At 33.4% G+C, this 5,344-nt stretch overlaps 1 pseudogene; it reads left to right on the top strand.

Annotated features, from left to right (window-relative positions):
* The first annotated feature begins 4,750 nt into the window (after positions 1-4,750).
* Positions 4,751-4,863, top strand: LOC138375897 (U6atac minor spliceosomal RNA; annotated as a pseudogene).
* The last annotated feature ends 481 nt before the right edge of the window (positions 4,864-5,344 follow it).

Genomic DNA, 5,344 nt, shown 5'->3' with positions numbered 1-5,344 from the left:
TTCATTTTCTTATTTATATATAGTTTGTGACATAACCTATGCAAAATGCTTAATAGAATCTTACAGATACACACAACTAATTTCACATACCTACTATGCTGTGGTGAATTGTGTCTTCTCAAAATTCATATGTCGGAAGTCCTACTCCTAGTACCTCAGAATGTGACTGCCTTTGGATTTGGGGTCTTTAAAAGGGCAATTATGTTCAAACAAAGTCATTAGTAGGCCCTGCTTATAAGAAGAGCAGATTAGGATGAACACACACATAGAGGGAAGACCATGTGAAGACAAAGGGAGAAGACTGATACCTGTGAGCCAAGGAGAGAGGCCTCAGAAGACAGTAACCCTGACGATGCACTTCTACCTTCGGAAATGTGAGACAATAAATTTCTGTTGTTTACACCACTTAATCTGGGGTATTTTGTTATGGCAGCCCTAGCAGATTAATATACTTCTTAAAACTTCACTAAATGACAGTGAGGAGGGAAAACAGCATAAACGTACAAAGAAAGCAAAGGAGTCAAAAGTAACAAAGGTCACTAAAAGGCCACTAAACGCAGTGGGGGAGTCCTGAAAGACACCAGTCACATCACAGATCTTTGAAAAATTTCAAGAATCGCTGTGGCAGTGGAAAGGTGAGTGCAGCTGAAAATAGGAGAGCAGACCTAAAGCCTTTAAAAAAAATAAAAGCTGTAATATGGCATTCAAAATAATATCAATAATATGTTTACTTAAAATGCTAGAACATCCCTAGATTCTCAACCTCCCCTCCCCTCCCACATCATGATCTCATTTTACCCTGTCAGAAGACTTGGAGGCACTAAACCAGGAGATTATACTCAGAAGCAAAGGCATTAAGAAAGTTTGCTATGAAGACAAGAGAAATAAGACATTCATTCTAAGTGAGACCTCCTACCCCCACCCTGCTCACCCCTTTCTGTCACTGTCTTCCAGAATAATGGCTGCCAGGCATGCTACTTAGTCATGATATTGGAATATCTATCCTTGAGTAAGTAATAAAAATACTTTAAAAATAATATATATTTGCACTATGTGCTACACATTTATTTTACTATACATATATTTATATTGCTACTCATATTTATCTGTATTACCATAAGCTATGCATACATTTCTTAAGTTAAACATATAATAATTATTAACCTTGGTAACAATTTTATGACTTAGATACTGTTACTACTATTTTGTTTTTCCCCGATATAATGAAAGTTCCAAGAGGGCCAAGAATTGGAGATTTGACCATTTTTCTCACTGATATATTTCCAGTATAAAAATGCATGTCCCACTACAGTGAGAACTTAATAAATATTTAATGAATGAATACTTTAATTTTTATTTCATAGATGAGAAAACTAAAGCATATAGAAGTTACATAATTAGCTTAAGCTATAAAAAATAGTTGAAAGTCATACTTAAATCTTCTCACTCCCAAAAGCCTATAGATATTAATAGTTGGGAATCTTTCCCTAAAGACCGTATCTTCATTACCCACCCACCACTCTATGAGATATATTCATGGATTTTTTGTTGTTTTATATTATTATTTAGATGAAGTAAATTTTACCTACTTTATATGTACGAGTCTATGAACTTTGACAAATTTTTACAGTCATGTAAACTCCCTCCACATCACAGACAGGGAATATTCTTACTGTGCTAAAAAAAAAAAAAAAAAAAACACCTCATTTTCCTGTTTATAATCAAACCCCTGTTACTACCCCCAGTCCTTGGGGAACCACTGTTCTGATTTCTGTTTCTATACTTTTGACTTTGCCAGAATGCAATATAAATGGAATCATAAGACTATATAGCCTGTATGTCAAGTTTCTTAGCATGATGTTTTCTAATTTCCTTCTTTTTCTTTTGCTAATGTACCAGTATTTCATTCATTCTTTTTTTTTATTTCAGAGTAGTATTTTACTATAAGAATATATCACAGTTTGTTTTTAGTTTTTGGCAATTATGAATAAATCGGCTATAATCATTGGCATGCAAGTTATTTTGTGTGCACGTGTCTTTATTTTTCTTGGGCAAAATATCTGGGCGTATTGGATTGCTAGGTCATATGCTAAGAGCATGTTTAATTTCATAAGAAACCGCCAAACCATTTTTCAAAGGGGCTGTTCTATAATATTTGCGTTGCCACCAGTGTTGCACAAGAGAGTTCCAGGCAACTTTTCCCAGCATTTCCCCAGAAATTAGCATTTACAGTGCTTTTCTTTTCCCTTTATTCTGCTCATTCCTTCCCCTTTTGTTGGCAATCTTTATGTTTATGGTCATACCACATTGTGATTTTAATTTGCATTTCCCTAATGAAGCCTCTTTTCATGTGTTTATTTGCCATCCCCACTCATGATTGTTTTATTCAGACAAACCTAGTTCTGAATCTCTACCCTGTGTCTGTAAGAAAATTTTTATTCTTGCTCAGTTTATTTACTTAGTTTTAAAATGCAATAAAACGTTTTTATGAGGAATAGGCTAGTTCACACACACAGAAAGGTCTATCCTAGGCCGTGATATGTCTGCAGAACTTATTTGCTATGTCCCCACTCAGTTGAAAAACTATCAAAACCTCCTCATTACCAACAGGACGAATTATGACTTAAGCCTGTTCTTAAATTACTTGACAGACTTTGCTCTGTCCAATCTTACTTCTGATTAATCACATCATGTCCAAGTTAAGAAGTATGTCAGAAAGCTTTTTTGTATTATTATACTGGAACATATTTGCCTCTTTATTTCTGTACTTTTACTTGTTCTCTCTTCTCTAATTTATATGTACATTTCTCATGTCTCTGAATCTCAGCAACTTTTAAGTTTTACAGCAGCAGAGACTATGTCTGTCTTATTAGCCACCAGGCAGGTCCCTGAAACCTTGGATAGAGTGTGGCAGTTGTTATATGCTCAATTTACTGTTGAAAGAATGAAGGAAAGAATATACTCCACTGGCATCATTTTCTTATTATGCACTTTCTGCTCTACCTTAAAAGTATTTATTTTTCTCTGATATCTAATATCATTTTATTGACTTTTACTCTCATTTACTGTAATAGATTTAAAAAATCTTTAATACCATTAGGTTTCTCAAAATGACATAGATTATATATATTTCAGCTACATGTGTTCATTTTCTGTTTCTTCAACTTGATTGAAGGTTGTTTGAGAACAAGAAAAAATTATGTCAACTCCCTTGAAATTTTTGGACCTTCAGTAAAAGTACAATGAAGAAATTTTTCATGTCTTACTGAAGAAAATAAAATATAAACAATCATCTAGGTTAGCTTTCTTTATAAAAATAATAAGATTAAGAAGATGACTTACAGATCACAGTACTTACAGACAGAATTATTGATTACAACACATTATTGACATATAGGCAAACAAAAAGAGAGAGGAATATAGTCATTAAAGAAAAGAGAAAACTCTTTCCAATGGGCAAAGAAGTTGTAGGAAGAAAAAAAGTCTTGGAACAATCAACCAAGACACACTTTTGAGTAAGGATTTATAAGGCATGGAAACAGACTTTCTAGCATTTATTCTTTCTCATGTCTGTAGATCCTTTTTGTTTAAAACATAAAAGTAAAATTGTACTGATACTCACATCAAATTACAAAATACAGAAAATAGATTTCCAGTTGTTATTTAATAGATGATGTAGTTGAATATCCCTTTCTTCACATTCAATGTATATTCTGGCTTGTTGGTCCTTAAAAGTTAATATACGAGTTGTTCTTTAATAAGCTAACCGGAGGAAGTAACTTTTTAAAAACGCTTTATCCACCAAGCTATTAAAATAGCATAGCTGATCTGGAATATATGCATCCCAGGGATTACACTCAATTTATTTCTACTTGATTGTGCTTTGAAACGACTGCCTGCTGGGCACACCCTGCCAAATCTAATGATGATACGCCTGTTCCAGGAATCCTTCAGACTGGAGTCCTTTGTGTCTCCAGGGGCCTCTTAATGTTTTGTTAAAAGCACATCACCAGTGAGCTTACTTTGATTGAAATTGCCACAGTGTATATGGTTTTACAATGATTTTTAAATTATGAAAGGTATTTTTATATAATTGTGAACGTTATACTTGACCCATAATTATAGAAAATTTCAGATGTGTATTTCAATCATTAGAGGTTTCACAGGAGTTGAACCATTCTTTATCTATCAAACCCACACAGCAGGTTTTCAAGAACAAATTTTGGACAATCTCACATTGAATTTTTTCATTATATATATCATAGCTGTTTATGTAGCTGAAATATTCCACAAAAAGCTATGGTCAAATAATTCAAGCAACTTTAAAGTAAATTAAGTTTATAAAGTTCACCAACCTTATAAAATGAGAAGGGGACACAATTTTCATCAGGAATCGAACTGTCTGGTCTGACATACTTACGGTTTTTCTGACTCAAGAGACTTGCATCAGAGATTCAAAAGGGAAACAGTAACGGATATGAAGAAGGAATCAGAGATTACTATTCTAACTCAGAGAACCCTTAAATCTTTACAAAAAAGAGATCTCAGAAGCAGAGATCTGCTGCAAACATTTAACTCTTTATTGGCCAAACTTCACAGTCTTCTTATCTCAAATAGGGATAAAATTTATTTGGCTTAACTACAAAAGTTTTCGCAGTCATGATACTTGAGATGACTAATAATTCAGTAAGTATGAGAATACAAGTAGAATTAAAATTGAAGTTTGACTGATTCTAAAAATGTTATCATCCTGTTATATGAAAGGAGAGAAGATTAGTACTCCCCTTGACAAGGATGGAAGAGGCTCCTGGGCCTGCACAACACATAGTCGGTTAAAAATGTTATCATTTACTCCTTTTTTCTTGTTCAGAAAAAGAGACACATTAACAGCAAACTGTATAAACTCAGTATTGACAATAAATCCTGGAGTCTGCTTCTATCCTTAGAATTTTCTTCCCAGTTTCTAAATTGATACAACTACTTTGATCTGTCCTCATTGATAAGAGGTAAATTAATTAGTCTAAGTACAGAAGAATTACAGGCAATACTCAAAGGTATTGCAAGTTGGGTTCCAGATCACTGCAATAAAGTGAGTATTGCAATAAAGCTCCTCACACAAATTTGTTGGTTTCCCAGTGCATAAAAAAGTTATGTTTACATTATACTGTAGTGTATTAAGTGTGTAGTAGCATTATGTCTGAAAAATGTACATACCATAATTAAAAATACTTTATTGCCAAAAATGAAAACAAAAGAGTCTCTGGGATGTTATAACAGCTCTTCAACTTACTAGCTGTGTAATCCTAATCAAATTGGGTTGATGTGGTAATTTAATTAAATTAGG

This window comes from Eulemur rufifrons, chromosome 27, assembly GCF_041146395.1.
Source record: "Eulemur rufifrons isolate Redbay chromosome 27, OSU_ERuf_1, whole genome shotgun sequence".
Classification (NCBI taxonomy): Eukaryota; Metazoa; Chordata; class Mammalia; order Primates; family Lemuridae; genus Eulemur; species Eulemur rufifrons.
The sequence above is the reverse complement of the archived record's forward strand: the minus strand, read 5'-3'. Positions and strand labels throughout refer to the sequence as shown.